Consider the following 20,726-nt stretch of genomic DNA (forward strand, 5'->3'; position numbering starts at 1 on the left):
CTGTGTATTTTGCATGTTTCTCCCACTCTGTCTCTCATTTTCTCTCTTCCTGTCTCACTCTCAAAGATGTTTTGAGCTGCAATTACGGATATTCAAGATTAAACATTTTTGTTTAAGATTTTTGTTTTCATATGCACTAAGTAGATCTTTTGTAAAAAATTATTTATTTGTATGAATAAAAAAAATAATGCTAAATTTTGACTTTTTGGTCGAAAATACCTCAGCTGTGATGATCACCGATGATCATTTGTCAGGACCTGATGGCGGAGTGAGACAGTGAGACTCTGTGTCTTCTAAGTGACCTGCCACCAGGGGCATCTAGGAGCATGTTCAAGCCAAAAGGTCTGAATGTGGGCCAGTAAACCGTCTGCCCATTTACCAAAGAAAAAATCCTTGCATATTATTTTCAACATAACAGTGTACAGGAACGACTCATCTAAGCATCCAAACCTCTATCTTGTATATATCTTTATCTTATCTTTATCTATCTATCTATCTATATATATATATATATATATATATATATATATATATATATATATATATATATATATATATATCAGTGGGGAACCGTCAGGGCCCTCTACGCCCTCTCAGAGGGCCTAAAATATTCTTAAAACATTATATATATAATTATCCAATTTTATTTTATCTACTTACAGTATTACAATCGACATCTAAACAATTACAAAAAATATAAGCAAATAAAATATTCAACCGTGTCTATTCAATCTGTGTTGGAAGGTGAGGGGTTAAGTGGAAGCCTGTGAGCCTGTCTCTCCCCCTATCAGGACTGTGATGCCCGCTGTTCGTTTACAGATATAATTCAGCGCAATACCAGTTTCAAATGACAGTAAAATTGACCAATCATATCTTCCCTCTTAGTGGGCGGGCTTAACTGTATGATAATTTCCGCCCGCTGTGGTGACGCTAGCTGTCGTTAGCCTACCGCCGCTAGCTAGTTTCGATTCGGCCCTTTGACGTCCTCATTTACATATTCCGCTTGCGAGAACCACGGAGCTGTGAAACCTTATTTTGTTTGGAAACTTATTTTGCTTAACAAGTTATCTAGTACAAATGTTATTTGAACGCACTACATGCGTTTCTAAAGCTATACTGTCGTCTCGGTTTTTTCTTTATTATTTAGTGCAGTTTATTAGGAGAGGAAAAAAAAAATTGGGGGGGTGTAGCGGGCCCAGGTTTATAGGTCACGGTTCGCTACTGATATATATATATATATATATATATATATATATATATATATATATATATATATATATATATATATATATATATATATATATATATATATATAATGTAGCAGGATAAATGACAAAAAGGTATTAGAGTATGTTTCAACAGCCTATTAGACAAAGTACGGCTTAGCTTGGTGGGCTTGGAGCCAGTCTGCGTCTAACATGACAAAGTGGCCAAGAGGAACCATACAGGAACAGAAAATGTGCTGCTGTGTGCTGATGGCCGTGGAGAGTAACATCAACCATTTTGGCAAGGGACTATAACTCCACACCTTCAGAGAAAAGGAATGGCTCACCTGGCTTGTGATTTGTGATTTGTGCACGTGTGTATTCCAGGTATTGCCTAAGTGGGTGGGTGGATGGTTTTCTGTGTGTGTGTGTGTGTGTGTGACAGTGAGAGGCATGGTGACTAGTATTTCGGTGCACGCAGAAACCCCCTTATTGGCTTATTTCTCTGCAGGCCCTAACCCTTGTCTGTTACCCACAAATGTAGTAATCCATCTTGTTGTCCCAATGCTGCTCTCTAACTGATTCTGTTCCTCCATAAAACACAACAGGGTCACGAGAAGAAAGGCAGGGAAAATGTGCTGTTTTGATTGATCTTGTGTCCAGGCTGAGATGATAACCCTGACTGATAGCACACACCCTACAGGGATCTCCGAAACACTCTGAGACTGACTGTGAACATCTATGTGCGTGTGTTCATGTGTGTGCATGCATGTGTGTGTGAGAGAGAGAGCGTGTATGTACACGTCTGTTCATCTGTCATGGGAATCTTATTGGAAAAGAATGTTATTCATCTATTGGGGACAGTGGGGTGGATTGACAGATAAAATAGCCCCTCCCCCTCTCTAAGGTGGAGCTCCTTTAGGCTAATATGGAGATATAGGAATATATATCATTGCGGCTGGTCTGTTCATCTTTTTCCACTTAACCAGCAGTCCACCAACTAGGAGACATACGGATGGCCGCATACAAATGTTTGTCATTTGCCATCTAATATTCCACACCAATAATTCAATGTTGCCTAATGTCATTTATGATAATATGCTAGAATAGACAAAAAGAATTGTGATGCCAAGCAGACTTTAACCATGTGAATTATATATAATTATGTATAAAATAAATGTATAACCACATGGGCTATACGAGTATACATGGTAAAATGCATGTCTGTGTGTATGTTTGTTGTTCATTGTTGTAATGTTGTTTTCAAATAAAACCCAATTCGCACAGTATGAGGTTTATTCAAATTTAATGGAAAACCGTATAATCGCAACAAAAGCTGCAGGCTTTTAAAAGGGACGGAAGATTCAAACTGAAGCTTTGAGCCACTTTATGCTTAATTGGCTAGGATGAGTAATATCTAACATTTACTGCCACGTTAGATATAGTGCCTCTCTTATTGGCTACACCAGTGAATGCATTTAGTGCAAGGCAATTCTACAGATGTGTAGTAAACAACTCAGTTGGGAGATAATAAGAGTGCAAAAAATAAACAAAAACACAAGCTGTGATTTCTAAGTTGAGTTTCAGTTGAGTATATTACATCCCTGTTCGGCTTCCCAGCAGTTCTCCGTCTCTTGACAGCTGACGGCTTGCGAAGTCTACTATATAGGATGCTCAAGTGACCTTTTCCTGCACTGAGGTCTTTCATCCCAGAGAGAGTGGGACTTGACCTTTCCATCTGCTCATCACACCCTCTGTGCCGGTCCATCCACCTGTATGCTCTTTACTACACTTCCACCATCTCAGCCCTTTCACGTGCCATCGCATGACTCCATGATGTCTGCATGTGTCTTTACACCATGTGTGTGTGCGTGTGTGTGTGTGTTTGTTCATGTGGAGGAGGTATTAAAATCATGGCATCATATGTGTTGGCCACCATGAACTCCTCACTGCTACATAAAACATAAAGTCAGCCGTAGCGAAACAGCTGCCTGTTCATATGTAGGGATTAGTGGAGCTCTGCCCCATATGTAGCCGCGCCTACACTCACCACTCCCCATCACACCACTCCTTCCTCTCCGTTTGAGGCAGGTCATTGCGCTGTTCGTGAACCAGGGGCGATCTCGCAGCACAATGGTGTGTTTGCTTCTCAGAGAATCACACCCATTCTCTCTTTTGTTGGGGTTTAAGCTGCGGAGGTATGAAACGCTCGTCGTGGTGAATCAGATGGAAGAGGAACTGACCTCTCTGCCCCCACTAGACCTGCGTGGGGGTAATTAGTGCCAGGCTGCTGAGCTCCTTGCGAATTGATTGGTAATTATGAAGCAAAGCTCGGCTGCCCAGGCCCCCTTCATTACCCCCATGGTCCTCAGTGACATGTCCCACTTATATAGAAGACTGAGATGATTATGCCAATTTTGCACGTCAGTGCTGCAAGTGAACGGACTCTAACCCCTGCAAATATAATGAAATGTCATTAATTTAATAGCAGTAATTAGTCAATTATGCAGCCGTGCCACTTACAACAGTGACAGGCACAACTAAATAAAGGTTTTAGCTTCTAACTAGGCATCGTGGTAGACATGCGTCTTTCTAACGATTGTTTCGTATTCTTGCGCTCAACCTCTCAACTTGTGGAACCACTTTTGGACAAATTGCACACCAGTGCCCGCTCTGACTTAAAAACCACGATGTTAATGACATGAACATGCAAAACTTTTTATTTTATTTTATATTTAAAATTTTATATATATCTATTTTCAAATCTGTAAAAAATGACTATGTAACTCATGCAGAAACGAACAATGCCAAACATACTGGCTGCAGAAGCCTGTTCTGAGAGGAGTGATGCATGGTGGAACATGGGTTCTAGCAGCTAGAGAGCACAGTAAAGTGTGGCAGCGTGATTATCACCTGATTAACGTACCCATATGGCTAAAAGACACATGGGTAACACCTCGGCTGGAACAGAGCCAAGAGAGGAAATGGCTAAGTGTATGTAGGGCCTGGAGCACAGACACAAATTCAGAACTCTACAGATGGGGAAAGCAAAGGGCATGGAACTTAAATATCGACAAGAACTTACAATAATTGGATGAATCAAATGTATGTGAAAACCGAAACTGTTTCATACGGTGATGGATTTATTGCTGCTGAAAGCATTTCCAATTAGAAATGGCTTGGCAGCTGTGCAGTGAAGAGGCCAGATGTGATTGGGGCATCCTGCTATGGTGTAGGGGGAGTAGGGGCAGAGGAGCAGATCTGAGAGCTCATAGCCAGTGCTACATTATCAAAATGTAGGTTGTTGAACACATTGAAACACTGAACAGCTGAATGTAACTAAACCCATTATACTATGATAACTTCATTAGTACATTGTTTTATAGCTGTGCATAATAGGCTAACAAACATTTTACCTATAGATGTCATCTAGGGTTGCACAATGTATCGTTTGTAAATCGGTAAGACAGTAATGACCTCCACAATATTGATGTCACAGTGGGAAATGGTATGAAAATGAGTTTTATAACAAATCACGACATTTCTTCTTGGTGGTCTGGTAGCATTGTGACCGATCTCAACTAGCACAAATGAAAGTTCTCCTGGTGTTTTTGGCATTCATGTGATCAATAATAATTTTGGTAGATTATACATGCACATCCACACTCATCTAGCAGTTTTAAGATATTATAATATAATGCATGCTGCATATCCGTATATACCAAAATATTTTTTTCAAATTCACATAGCCTATCGCCAGCTTTTATTAGCCTTCTTCGTGGGTGACGTAAAAATTTGATGACAAAAGGCAATTGCACGCATTTATGGATCTTTAAAGTTTAGAGTACTTTAAGCCTTTGGAGCATAAGCTGATAAATACGCATTTACATACACAAAATACCTAGACATCACCTGACCATTTCCAGAACAGTTCATTCACTGCCACTGGAAAACCTAACTGTGCAAGAGAACAAGACAAGCTTCCAGCTGTCAGCTAACCTCTGAGCACATAGAACTGATCGCAACGATATTGGCTTGTGAAAGAAACATCTACGCAGTGGGGGCACCCAATAAAGTGATCACTCGTATTCCTTTTTCTGTCGCCCATTTCAGCAGCAATCCTTGCCAGATCACGCCTGCTTTCTTGATGTGTGAAGCGTCATGCGCAGTTACGGCTCTTTGGCGCCTTCTCAGCCTTAAACTGCCGACGATATGCAAATGAATCTGTTTGCATTATTTTCACGCACGATTTCTGCACCGCCGGCTTTCACCACTCCAGACAGAGACTTAAAACCGCCTGCTTGTTTGTCTGTGCAGTAAGCCACAGCTCACGCCGTCAGAAAATCAGCTCCCGTTCATTTTCCCGCCTGTGCTCCCGCTCTCTTTCAGCAAACGGCTGCCTGAAGTAGCGGAGTGCGTCTTTGCACTGTGTTTCTGCAGCTGTCGAAATGCTGGGATCACTTAATCATTTCTGGACTTCTTGCACGTTTCCGAGCACTCAGTCTTTTCAAGAAAGGGTAACATTTATATTAGAGTAGCACACCAAACCGCAGCTAACGTCAAAAACCACGGACTACAGCATTAATAAACCATAAGCAATATTTTCAAAGCAATAAATGTCACTTTCCAAACTGATGTAACATTACGTATATATTACTTTCCTGTTACTATGAAACTTTCTACGATGTAGTTACACTGACATTTTTTCAGCCCATCTATCTCCAAGGCTCTGATCATCTGATCACACATCCAAGTAATCACCTCCTTACCAACCTCTTCCTAACCTGAAGTGGGTGTATCAAATTATTAGACACTCATCTCCAATGAGACGTAACATCGACTCTACAGTGTTTTTGAAAGTATTGCTTTCGTTTCTTTCAAGGCTACAAGTATTATAATACAATTATTCAGTCATTGTCATTGTCATTTTGTGTTAACCATTTTCAAGGCCATATAAATCGAACAAGTTTACTTGGCCTGCTACCATTATTGTTTCATTTTGTATGGTCAGTAAGTGTTGTGTACTTTACTAACATAGCCTGGAATGTACTAAATAGAGCATTAGCATACTATAGTAGTAAACTGCAGCAGAGACAGTCGGTCGTCCAGAGTTATAGTACCTATCAGTGAATGACCCCTGGTATGAGACGTGATAAAATCGTGAGACATTACCGGGAGGGGGGAGGCTGAGGTGAGCGTGCTAATCAGTTCCTTGGCACAAGACACATTAGCTACTGCAAAATGCAACTTTATCTTGCTAGTAACTCAAAAATAGTTTTTGACACATTGTAGCATGAACACTACCCAAATGTTCTGTAGGCAATCAGAACGCTCTATAATGACTCCCATCGCACTTTTTCTGTCTCTTTTGGTGATCCGAACAAAGAGCAAATAAAGCTGCCTTTTTATTGTCAGTTTATTCCCCTGATTTGTAATTCATCGCAGGTTTCAGTAGATGAAGAATGAAGGCTGGTTTTTTGAAGCGGCAACCAATGGAATAGGTTCTCATAAAACAAACGGTTGGGGAAAAAAATCTGCATGACAACTACTCAATGCAGTAAATGGGAGCAGGAGACAAATGTGGGTCGGGAAAATATTTGACCCCTCCCCTTATTTTATAGCACTGTTGCGTGCAGATCTCAGAGGCAATTGTCCTTGTACTGCTAAGGCATAATCGGAGAACTTCCTTGCGTTTGTTTAGTAGGGAGTAACCAGGAAGACAATACCCTTTACACTTGCAGCTGTACTGGAAAGCAGAGAATCAGTAGTATGTATCAGGGATGATGACTTAGTGTGAGTGAGTGTGTGTCCCCATGTGTGAGACAGAGATTTGCCCGGTCTTGACATATGTGTCAAGTCTTGACGTGTCTGCCCTTGGTTGTCGGAAGATGTCTGTGAGGATACCTGTGCGCACACATCCACCATACCCGTGAGATTGAAAACGATACGTTACAGACTTGATTTGAGTAACGGAGGTGATGAGCAATCACTATTACTGACCATCACTGCCATCTTACCACACAGCTCGGGGGGGGGGGGGGGGGGGGTTGGGGGGGGTTGGCGGCTCAGTAGTGCCCCTTTCTCCCACAGACCAACAGCGGCAGTACGAGTGATTTTGCCCTTTGTCCTTCTGATATCAGCTTTTCCCCATCAGCAGGGTATTGTATGCAATACCAATACCTGCCTGGGGTAACTCAAATGGTCCTACAAAGGACCAAAATAGCTTGCACCTGGGTGACCCTGGACAGTCTTGGCATTTGAAGACACATTGGAAAGGAACATGGAAATGGTTTCTATCATTAAGGAAGCTGCCGGTGGTATATAGGATGTGTGTAAATATATCTGTGTCAAAATATGACTGTTGGCATAGGCAATATATGTGATATATATATATATATATATATATATATATATATATATATATATATATATATATATATATATATATATATAGTATGTTGCATTGACAAACAGGTTATGATACTGCATGTGTCAGTTTGAGCATGCATGTTTTTTATGAGCAATAGGTATCTAGTGAGCTAATATGGGTACACACACACACACACACACACACACACACACACACACACACACACACCCACACACACACACAAACACCTCTAAGCACAGAGTGAGAAAGTGATAGTAGACAGAAGGGTCAGAGCTCCTGTCTGTTCCCCTTGGCTGGCCCCAGCCCCCTGGGTGAGTGACAGCCTGTCCGGCCACTGACAGCCCCTGGCTCAGGCTGCTCTGGTTCCTCTGAGCCTGTGTCTGATAACACGCCACTCCAACCTCATCCATCATTCAGCATCTTGACACAGCCTCCATAAAGCAGTACAAAACATTAACTTGCTGCACAATGATCATGTGAGTACGTGGACATGTGTGTGTTGCATTATTTTGAACAGGTGTCCAGTGTGGGCCTGCCGTCTACAGCCAGTGCCATATGCCACCTTTTCTGACAGCTCCCAGGATAACCCAGGCAGGCATCGGCAAGGCCAACCTTAAAGCTGGTTAAAAAACAGCCGAGTGGCCACTGGCTCTGAGCCAGGTTTCACATTTATCCAGGCGCGTGCGCTGAGCCGGCACGTGCCTTCAGATCCCTCCGGACCGGCCCGGCCCAGTTCAGATCCCGGCATCAAGCATACCATCTGTGGCCGGCGGTGGGCGGTGTCCCGCTGTCTGAGAACCGGATCCGGGTGGTGCTGTTCACAGCGGCAGCAGCACACACTCCATGTGGCCCCTCCCCCCCAGAGCGCACAGATCTTCTGAGGCGGCCACAGCTAGGGTGTCGGAAGGCGTTCGGATCTCCTCTAAACCTGTGTGGAATTCTAATTGAAGAGTGCCGATGTCTGATTAGCCAGCTATGCCTAATCCTCTGAGTCATTTGGGCTATCTTTCTCATTGTTAGAGCTGGGTGACTATGTGTTCAAAAGTAAATTCTATTGCAACTTCTAGTATTTCCATATTATAAGATCTAAAGGTTTGAGATAATTCAGGCAATTCAGGTATATCTGTGTATGGTGTTTGCAGGTACCAGTGCAGGTAGTAACACCTAGGTTAAAAAACACTGAAGCCAGTAATACAAGTGTGTTCACAAGGTCTTAGGCTTGGAAGTGTGTGTGCGAGTGTGTTTGTGTGTATGATTTCATTCCCAGCCTGTTCTGCTCTGCTGCTGGTGTGTGCAGGGTGCGAGGTTTTCATCCGGGGCACCAGTAGGCATTAATCCCTCTTCCCTTGCGATTAATGAGGCTAATTGGCATGATGGAGGAAGAACATCCACACTGAGTGAGACAAACCGCCCAGCTGAAGGTGCAAGCTCTTATTCAAAGCGTGGCCCAGTTCGAAGCCAATGCTCCTCACGTGTGTGCCGTTCGTGTGACCACGTGCAGAGTCTGCAGCTGCGTTTGCTGGCATGAGCACTTTTTGGCTCCTGAGATGCCAGGCTGACCGGCTAGCAGCAGCCCGGGTCCGACAGCGAGCAGATGCCCCTCCCCCTGGCAGCGCGCCAGCTTTGGCCATGCGCTCCACCTGTAGGAGGCGCATTAGTGCCCCATCGAGCACCAGGGCAGGTCAACGCTGTGTCCTCGCGCGGATAAATCAGCCTCACCTCATCTGTTACATACACAGAGGCTAAACAAAGCAGGCTTGGCAAGTCCATCTGTAATGAAAAGGCCCGATCACACTCTGTTTGAGAACAGAACCCTTCATAGTCCACTGACAGTGAATAGAAGCATTAGCAGGGCACTAGGGACTGAGGTCCTTAATGTGGTGATCAGATCAGATATGTGAGCATCATCTCATATATTCTAAAGCAGAATGGATGGGTGATGTAAGAATGGCATCATATACAGAGCTCTGAATACAAGCAGTGATGGGCAGGCAGTGACACTGAAAATGTGATCCGTACCTTTCTATTTTTGTTTTATTTTGTTTGCTCTCTTGCCTCCGGGTGTGGAGGAGTATGTTTGTATGAAGCATCCAATTCCTGTTGATTCTCGCAGGTGTTGTTTTATAAGATCCGACTACAATGTACCATGAAGTGAATTGCAAACTGAAATGCCTTGCGATCACTTGTGTCCCCAGTGATGTCTCCAGGACTGGTCACCTGCATGGAATCAGTTGAAATAATAAAACATGCTCACATGCTCATTTCAGTCCCAGATCCATTAGCACCATATTTCCCTGACGTGGAGTCTAGTTTATAGGATGTCCTTTCATGTTCCCGCCAGTGAGTGCAGCTTCTAATTACTTAGCAGTAAACATCTGGGCTCTTCTTGATACAATTTCTTGGAGCGCGGGCACTGATCTCAGATCAGTTGTTGCCTTTAATATTTCAGCGAATCACATTATATGGCCAGATGGAAGCTGGTCTCAGGCATGTAGAGGTGCTGTGTTTATGATGAGGGATTATTGCATTTGGCGAGTGTGGGAGGGGCCAGACAGTGAGGCCCTGGCCACCGCCGCAATGCAGACATTAGCAATGGGGGGAGATATGAGGGGCCATGAGGGGGTTAGTTGGGTTGTGGCTAATGTGCACAGCACTGCACGGCTTCCGTTTATGACGGCCTTTATCGTCTAGCTGTGTGTCTCCTTTGTTGATTGTCTTCTCTCTTCTGTGCTTTGCTTCTAGTTTACTGTCAAGCACTCTCATCCCTATATCGAGTCATTAAAGGGCAGGATTGTAGACTCCTGCCATACCAGAGGGGGTTTACTGAGAACTGAAGCAGCCAGAAGCCCCTAAATAACACACGTTAGCCTCGCTATGACACTGAGCTACATGACCCGTGGCCATCCCATCTTTTTGCCGATGTGGCACTGTTTTTACATTTTTAAATGTAATTACATCACAGACCACATCCACGCACATGTAGACCAGTCTTATGATGTTAATACACTTTGCTCGCAGTCAGTCAGCTGTATATACGAAGGTAGCAAGGATGTGATACCCGCGTCCTTGCCCTTAATGGCTAGCATTTGGCTCGCTGCTTGGGAGTCGTGTGGGGCCTTGTTAATACGAACCATGTTAATGCTCTTCGTCATGTCCTAACACATGCCATCCATGTGAAAGTGCCATTACCTCGGTACCCACAAATGGCCATGTTGGTCCGCTGTGATACGTGTCCCTGTTGTGATGCACACGTTATTTGTTTGATGCATGCTCACAGAAAAGTGGGTCAAGACTATAAGACCCTATGGATGCAGTGCAGCCATTAATGGATTCTGATGTGAGATGTTTCCTCAGAGGTGGAACCACTACACTGCCAGCGCTGCTGTAGTGAAGATCAGTAAAGGAGCCGCAGGAAGTGGGTGCAAATTAGCACTCCATGACAGCCAAGAAAGTCCAGGGGAATGCAGCATGTGTTAACAAACAACCTCCAGAACATTCTAGAAGCTGCTGTTCCCTTGGTGTTGCTGTAACATCACAGTTGCCTTATTCTGGAGATGGGAAGATTAGGAAGCCATGATTGTCAACCGCTACACACAGTTTGGTAATGAATGGCAATGAGTAGTCCATAAGCATAATGAGGACAGAATGCCTGAATGTCAACCACCACTTATAATCAGATTTTATTGACCAAAGTGCTTAAAGTTCTTTTGGGTCATGTCAGCCGGCAGTGGTTTATCTGTGTGTGCCTAATTTTCAGCATTCTGAATTAGAAGCGTAAGGACCGATACTCCAAGCTGATGTGCTGGAGAACTGGTAAAGGAAGGCTGGAATGATAAAGAGCACAAATATAAAGGGGTTTGATGAACTGCTAACCAGAGCTGGGAGCTGTACATTCATATGCTGATGCTTAGTTTACAGTCTATCTGTGCTATGTCCAGATGAGTGTGTAATGAGGCATACCTTACCCTACTCTGTTAGTCAACATATGTTTTTGCAGGGTTATTTTGTCTGCACACCCACTCTTTGTCTTAATACTCATCTCCCTCTCTCTCTCTCTCTCTCTCTCTCTCTCTCTCTCTCTCTCTCTCTCTCTCTCTCTCTCTCTCTCTCTTTCTCACTCTCTGTACATCTCCTTGTGCATGTGCGTGTATACTATGCATTGTGCTAAAGTGCTAATTGCTTCTCATTAATTCCTTGTCACTTTGATTAATTGGTGCGGATAGGCCACGGAAAATAGCTCGTGTACAAACACTTAATAGACTCTTTCTGAATGTATGAATATTTGAATGTGTAAGTGAATGTACTGGAAACATTGCCAGTTCCAATTTGAGAGAAAAAAGCGCTAATCACTAATGTGAACAACAGTAAGCCATATCGGGGCCTCCGTGTGACTGAACTGAACAGCCCATGTGGGACCCTCTCGAGTGCTGAGTGCTTGTTTTTAGATACCCTAATATGGTGGTCTGTCTTCTCTCCCAAGGGCTCCTTGCCCTTCAACTGTCACATGGTTATTTTTTTGTCTGCATGTAAGTGAGCTGTGTATATATTAGGCTTGTCCCGATCCGATATTTGGATCGGATTGGCCTCCGATATTTGCAAAAAATGTGTATCGGTATCGGATCGGCAGGCACGAGAAACTGCCGATCCAGTTTTTTTTTTTGTGTGTAAAGTCCCATCCGGGTTTTCCAGCGCACCAATTTAGATAATCCATTCCAGTTTTTGCTGTGTTTTTCACCAGTGAGAGTAAAATCCGGTCCGCATTTTCCAGCACACCTCCTCAATTTAGCTCAGTGGCATATCCTAACCCAGTGGTTCCCAAACTTTTTCTGCCGTGCCCCCCTTTAGTAGATGAGAATACTTTTGCGCCCTTTCCCCCCACACACCCCCCCCTATTGACACAGGTCCAAGCTCCGCCCCCCCGCTCCACTAGCTCCGCGCCCCACCTAGGGAGCGCGTCCCCCACTTTGGGAACCACTGTCCTAACCATTAAGACGGCCGTGTAAATTTGAAATTATCTGTAAAAATGTCAGTTGTGTGCACTGTAAAAAACAGAACTTAAAATTGCTCGCCTTACTATGATTTTTAGTTTAGCTGAGCCAAAAATAATTAATTTCACCATAAACTATAACAAAGTAATTGGATCAGCTTACTTTATTGAGTTTCTTGTTAAAAGTTGATCTGACATTACAACCTGCATTGTCAAAATATACAAATTGTAGTTGAACCCTAGTTAAGGCCAGGCCAACTCCTCTGCACATGCTCAATTTGACTCCTTAGTTGGACTCCGGACATCTTGAGATGGATTTCACCTGCGGCAAGCAGCAACCTATGCTACTCTGAACTGAATATTAACGTCCAAATGTGTTTTGTCATTTGTCTTATATGACCCAACTTCAGTTAGCTACCGTATTCTTAGTATTGAATTTAGATATTTATGTACATGTGAAATATACATTATCTGAACAAGATATAATAAGTTAGCATAACATTTGGAATTGTTATTTGGAACAAGAAATAATAAGTTGGCTCAACTGTGAGTGAATTTCTTAAAAACTTAAGAGTTTGAGTTGGGATCAAAACTCAAAAATCGAGTGCATTAAGTTGCCTTGAAATTTTGAGTTTTCTCAACTTTTTATTTTTTACAGTGTGGGATTATTTTACTTTAAAGGACGACAATGACGAAGAGGTAGAGTGCAACATATGCCACGGTAAAGTCAAGCGTTATGGTAAAGCTGTAAGAACTTTTAATACAACCAATCTAATCAAGCATTTAGCGAAATACCACCATAAACAACATGAAGAGTTTCTAAAGAAACTTCAATTCCATATTGAAATGCTCGTCTTTGTAAAAAAATAATCTCCCCATCATGCTCGGACTGCAGGCAAGGCAAACAGTTGGAATTGAAGGGAGTCAAATCATCAAATCAAATTTTATTAATATAGCGCTTTTAACAACAGTTGTTGTCATAAAGCAGCTTTACAAGTGTGGAGGAGATTGGGGAGTAGAAGGCATTTTGCTTTTAAATAGTTTATGATATTTGCATTAATATTTACAATAATATTTGCACTTATGACTTTTTATGCCTTGGTTTACTTATGTCATTTCTGTTTGTTATTTATTATTTTGTCTATTTTGAGTTTATTCATGCTAAATAAACAGGTTAGTTTCTCCTTACCAACCATTCAAACACACCTAATTCAGCTGGCTACTTGTTATCAACATGAGTTTGACAACAAAGTAAGTTGGCTAAATAACTTTAAACTTTAATACATGCTCGGATAGGCCGGTATCGGAAGTGCAAATAAATATCGGTATCGGATTGGAAGTTCAAAAAGCTGGATCGGGACATCCCTAGTAAATATGTGTTTGTGTGTGTGTATGTGAGTGTGTTTCATAATTATTTGTATTTCACCCTGTTTTTCATCCAGATTTCTATATCAGTCATGCAGCTTAGTGCTACTGCTAATCAAAGGCCTCTGAAGAGTCTGGTTGTGTGCGGTAGGCACCACGCTACGCTCGGAGAAGGTCACCAAGCTACCGCCAATGACACGTGACCTCACTGTGGCGCGCGATGACAGGAAAACACTCCTGTCCTTCTCAGTTGGAATGCACCCTGTCAAGTTTTACACGGCCACCCCCAGACGACACAGGGCGTATACGAGCCCCGATTTCAAAGCGCAACTCCACGCAGCCGGGAGCCGCTTTCGCGAAGCGAGCCCTGACGTGCGAGCGCTTTGTTGTCGCTGCTCTCTTTCTTGTGGGCGCGGATGCAGCACCACTGCTCACCCTGCGAATATTATCTTCACGCGGAGCGCATTCAGCCGTCTGCACGGGGATTCCTCCCAGCCTTTGTGCTCCCTTTCCTCTCCAACCTCCTATTTTTTGGCATCACTGAGAACTTTATAGATTTCAGCCACTCATGAAACCATTCAGGATCCCTTGCTTCCGTGGAGAAAAAAACACCTCCGCAAGGATGAAGGTCTCGATGGGGAAATATCAGAGGTGAAACGTATCGCATTCCTCTGCGATAGAGAGCGGGCGTGGTGGTCGGAGTGGAATCGACTAAATGACGATGCGCCGTGGAATGCAGACACGTCTGAGTGGAGGCCCAGCGTGTAAATGGCACCACACCCCGTCTGCAGCCTCCACACTGCAAACACCCGCCGATTCGTTGCATTTTTAAGGATTGCTTGTGTCACGTACGCAATCCGCGCGTCTTTTTTCAGTCCAGCGCCTAATGAAACAGGATGTGGGCGGTGGGTCTGCCGGATGTTTTCTTCATCCCCGACTGCTCCACTGCAAAATGAGTCGGTCTGGGGTCGGGAATGAGATTGCGGAGAGTGAAATGCGTGAGCGATGGTGCTCTGGCCCCTGTCTCAAGCACCCGATTGCATTTTCTGATTGTCTGGCCTTTTCCCAGCTCGCCAGGCCGCTCTGGTCCTCCTCTGTATTCTGACTGCTAGAAAAGCACGCCGTGAGCGGAATTGGCGTGAGCGGAATCAGCGCGAACGGATCGGTTTTTGGGGTCTGGTGGATGGGGGCTTGTTTGGGGCTTGTTTTGAGCCTGAAGAAATGCAGGGAGAGAGTGGAGCTTTCCCTTCAGGGAAAAGAAAAGCCCCTGTCGTCGTGTCCCTATCTTTTCTTCTGGCAGCTGCTGGAGAGACAGACAATACACTTTTGAATGAGGGTTGTCCAAACAACCCCTGGGGCCTGTGCAAGTCTTTGTGGATTGATGTAATTTGTGCATGAGTGTGTGTCTGTGCTTGTGTTCATGTGAATGAGTGTGTAAGTGTGTGTGTGAGTGTGTGCTATGTTTGTCTCCATACATTGGCTGCGTGGCCGAGAGCTACTCATGCATCTGTTATCTTCACATGCCACACACACACAAACACACAAACACACTGCCTATAGTGTTAATGCTTCAGTTCTCTTATCTCACCTGTGTAAATGGCACAGCTGGAAGGGAATAATGCCTCTGATGATGCTAGCCACCTACAGTGCACTGACCCACATATGAGAACTCCTGCATATCATCTAAACATGTTTACAAACAAACAAACAAACACACACACACACACACACACACACACACCCCTCTCCGCCTTGCCCTCTGTCCCTGTGGCTGGATTTTTAATGACTCTGTTAATTTGTTAATTACATTATTTCATTTTTGCACCTTGACTGAAAATTATCAGTGTGCTCTATAAAGCTCTGCTAATAGCAACCAGAAAAACATGAAGATAAAAGTTGGTTTAAAAAGAGCTCAAAATATTAAATGTGGCTGTGAAAGTGTTTGCAGGATCTGGGTAAATGAAACATGTCATTAAAGTTGGTCATTTATATGCTATAATAAAATTCTTGCCTAAGGCAGTTGTCTATAAAATATCAATCAAAACCAACTAACAGAATCCCTTAGGGGGAAAACAAGTAAACAATGGTAAAACTGTTGAGGTGCATTTGAACGTGTTAATGAAACCAATGTCGTGTGTAGACGAAAACAGAAGCCGTTGATCTGAAGGGGGTTTAGCCACAAAAACTAATGTGCTACCAGTCCTATAGTAATAAGACAGGTCTAATGGTATACCCACAACCCCCAGCTGTCTCTCTCTCAACATATGTGATTCCATGAAGCAGCTACATTATTATGAGATCAATACTTCTCCATGCTAACAAACTCATTTATACTGTTGTTATACATCGACACGAAAACCACGTTGACAACTGACATTTTCATGGTTGTGTTTTGCAGAGGACGGCAGTGGGGGGGTGTCCTGAGATCAGCTCAAACTAGAGAACCAGGAACAAGAAGCCATAGTCTATTGACATCAGTGACCTTTGACTTGATACCATACTGCCAAAGCCACTATGGTTTGCCCCTGAATGCCTGTTGTAAAGCAGCGTTTGAGGAGGCTAGATATTGTGGAGTGAATGCTAATACTTCTATAAGCTCACTACTTCAGGGTACATTCATTATGTATATCATAGCTTGCAGGGCATATAGATAGTTGAATGGATGTTGACCTGAACAACTGCAGGTAGAAAAGACACTGAGCATGTCCAAATGAGGAAATGGCGAGCAGGAAGGGACCTGTGCCAGGGGGTGGAGTCTAACTAGGTCTGGCCAATTACTTGTGACTGATGGCAAGAAAACCCCACCCCCCTTCATGTTCAGCACCACTGGATGTTTGTTCCTCAAGCACTGTTTAAACATCTATCCAGAATTATTAGCAAAAAACAAACTCATAATGAAGGTATAATAATTATTGTGTTACTACTGTAAGAGGTACCAACATATATACTGAGACAAAACTACTGTATCTTCATAAATGTCTCTAATCTTATGATCCTGCTACGTGGGTTATAAGTGAATGGGTGTTCCATCAAAGGACATGCTACTGCTTGCTCTTATATGTCAGTGGATTGCGATGCACTCCAGATACACCCGGTGGTCATGACCTGGTCCCATTTCAGTGTGTGTTATTTCCTCCACTCACCCGCTCACATCTGCTGAGCATTTCAGACGAAGGCTGGCTCCCCCTCTGAGCAGGTAGAAGTGTGCCCCGCCTCCATTCCATTATTATGCAGCTTTTTATTATTTACTTAATTGGCCCATCTGTCAGGACCCAGCGGTGTTGACTGTCCCCAACCCACCCCCCACATGCCACTGCACATGGTTCTGCTGATTAACAACAGCCATGTTTGACAGTGGGAAGCTGTATGGCTGTGTCACCAGGTGGACAGTACCACCGACTGGGCTTGGGGGTGTTTCAGGTGGGCATAAAGCCTGTTAATACTATCAAATTTTAGGTGGCACAAACTTGTTTGTCAGGCCATTGGAACGATAAACAGCAGGAATTTTAGCTTGTTTTGTTGCAAACCTGAGGCATTATACTCTGGCACTACATCTAATATAAAAGAAAAAGGTTTTTCTCTTAATAGGCAAACAAAGTGTGAAACAGTATAATAAGAATCAAGGTGTGCCAGGTGTGGATTTGAAACTCATTTAACAAACTGAGATTTAAAAACAGCTATTAAAATCCCATTTGGGTTCTGCTGCTTCATATTAATAATGATTCCTTAGAACTGGCTCACTAACACCATTAGGTTCTATTTGTCCCAGATTCCTTTAGCTCCTGCTTCAAAGCCTCATAATTCAAAGCTTCCTTGTAGAATAAATACACTGCTGTCGGAGTAGTCTGTGTGTAGACGGTGACATCGCTGTGTGGATGCGCACCTGGCAGGGAAATCCAGGCCTGGCGCTGTGCCAAGGATGGCAGTGGCCAGGTTGGCGGTGGAGAGGGTTGGCCTGCCCGGACAACCGTCGCTTCAGGCACAGCTGCGCTCCTGTGCAGGTCACACTGTCTCGGCCCTGCCTGTCTCTCTGTGAGATGAAGCTCGTCCTGCAGCTGTTGCTGATATGATTTTGGGTGCTTGTTGTCAGCGTGGACATACAGTTGTGGTCAAAAGTTTACATACACTTGTAAAAAACATAATGTTATGGCTGTCTTGAGTTTTCAATAAGTTCTACAACTCTTATTTTTCTGTGATAGAGTGATCGGAACACATACATGTTTGTCACAAAAAACAGTCATAAAATTTGGTTCTTTCATAAATTTATTATGGGTCTGCTGAAAATGTCACCAAATCTGCTGGGTCAAAAATATACATACAGCAACATTAGTATTTGGTTACATGTCCCTTGGCCATTTTCACGGCAACTAGGCGCTTTTGGTAGCCATCCACAAGCTCCTGGCAAGCTTCAGGTCGAATGTTTGACCACTCTTCTTGACAGAATTGGTGCAGTTCAGCTAAATGTGATGGTTTTCTTGCATGAACCTGTTTCTTTAGCACTGTCCACATGTTCTCAATGGGGTTTAAGTCAGGACTTTGGGAAGGCCATTCTAAAACCTTAATTCTAGCCTGGTTTAGCCATTCCTTTACCACTTTTGATGTGTGTTTTGGGTCATTGTCTTGTTGGAACACCCAACTGCGCCCAAGACCCAACCTTCGGGCTGATGGTTTTAAGTTTTCCTGCAGAATTTGGAGGTAATCCTCCTTCTTCATTATCCCATTTACTTTCTGCAAAGAACCAGTTCCACTGGCAGCAAAACATCCCCAGAGCATAATACTACCACCACCATGCTTGACAGTAGGCATGGTGTTCCTGGGATTAAAGGCCTCACCTTTTCTCCTCCAAACATATTGCTGGGTGTTGTGGCCAAACAGCTCAATTTTTGTTTCGTCTGACCAGAGAACTTTCCTCCAGAAGGTTTTATCTTTGTCCATGTGATCAGCAGCAAACTTCAGCCGAGTCTTAAGGTGCCTTTTCTGGAGCAAGGGCTTCTTTCTTGCACGGCAGCCTCTCAGTCCATGGCGATGTAAAACACGCTTGACTGTGGAGACTGACACCTGTGTTCCATCAGCTTCCAAATCCTTGCAGACCTGCTTCTTGGTGATTCTTGGTTGACTCTTGACCATCCTGACCAATCTCCTCTCGGCAGCATGTGATAGCTTGCGTTTTCTTCCTGATCGTGGCAGTGACACAACTGTTCCATGCACTTTGTACTTGCGTATAATTGTCTGCACAGTTGCTCTTGGGACCTGTAGCTGCTTTGAAATGGCTCCAAGTGACTTCCCTGACTTGTTCAAGTCAATAATTCGCTTTTTCAGATCCACACTGAGTTCCTTTGACTTTCCCATTGTAGCTTTTGTAGCTGAGTCTAATCACTGGGTCAAATGAGCCCTATTTAAATGGGCTCATGAGAAGTCAACAGCTGTAGTCAATCAGAATCACTTACAAGAAGTGAAGAGGCCATGACATGAAGCTAATTTGATTGACACAACTCGCTACATCACCAAAATTGACAAATTTTGTTGCTGTATGTATATTTTTGACCCAGCAGATTTGGTGACATTTTCAGCAGACCCATAATAAATTTATGAAAGAACCAAATTTTATGACTGTTTTTTGTGACAAACATGTATGTGTTCCGATCACTCTATCACAGAAAAATAAGAGTTGTAGAACTTATTGAAAACTCAAGACAGCCATAACATTATGTTTTTTACAAGTGTATGTAAACTTTTGACCACAACTGTACTTTCCTCAGCCTGAAGTGAAGAAATTTGGAGCTAATAAATAATTGATCGTCGAGATATGGCGTCCTTCATTCCGCATGTTGTCACTCAAATTGTCTAATAGAAACTGACAACAAACTCAATGCAGAACTTGCCGTTCGAGACATAACTTTGATGTTTGATGCTAAGAGCTCTGCTAGAATATTGCAAAATTGCAAAATCTTATTTTATAGCTCCAGGCAGCCATTCTGCAGTAATACATGCAGGTTTGCACAGTTCTGCACAGCAATATTTGCATGTACACATAGTTCTATTCAAAATATTGATTGGGACTATAAATGAAGACACTAGTGGTCAACTGATATGGGGATTTTAATGGCAGGGTAACTGATGGCTGACACCATAATGACAGTTATTTTTATTTTGTAAAAGAGTCAGCATCAAAAATATTAATTAGGGGAAGACATATTGGCATATTGGCATCAGTTGATTAATTGGTTGACCACTACAAGACTAGTCTTTACCTTAACCATTTGGAATTTTCCCTACAAATTAGGTCATACGAACTGTTCCAGGTTTGCAATCATTAGACCATGATATGAGTCGAGTGCCAGTTGAAAAATGAGAGGAAACGTGAGGCTGAAACGTGAGGCTGGTCACTACACTGCGCACACAGCGATAACGTCCTGTCGTGTTTGCATGACATCCCCACTACAGTAGCTATCTGCCTGCCAAACAGGATGCTTTTCACAGTAATTGCAATTATGGACAATGTAATTACTAGAATTACACAAGGTTTTTTTTACCATTGTTCTTCAGAGATAAAATGCAGCAATGAAAGATACAAACGACAATGGGGTTTTCTCTGTACATGAAGTTGGGGCAGTTGTGATTTAATTTGGTTTAGACAACATGTCTCAGAGAGAATTCTGTCAGGCAGTGATTCATTTTGTTTATGTTTCAGTCTGTCAGTATGAGGACTGTGTATACTCTTAAGTGTTGAAATCCATATTCATTTGAAATAATTCACTAACCGTATATGTGTGTGTAC

The 20,726-nt window shown here is 43.1% G+C and overlaps 1 protein-coding gene across 2 annotated transcripts in view; it reads left to right on the forward strand.

Annotated features, from left to right (window-relative positions):
• Positions 1-20,726, forward strand: part of pdzrn4 (PDZ domain containing ring finger 4) — a 46,706-nt gene that overhangs the window by 14,486 nt on the left and 11,494 nt on the right. The window lies entirely within an intron of this gene.

Source organism: Brachyhypopomus gauderio, chromosome 5 (assembly GCF_052324685.1).
Source record: "Brachyhypopomus gauderio isolate BG-103 chromosome 5, BGAUD_0.2, whole genome shotgun sequence".
Taxonomy (NCBI): Eukaryota; Metazoa; Chordata; class Actinopteri; order Gymnotiformes; family Hypopomidae; genus Brachyhypopomus; species Brachyhypopomus gauderio.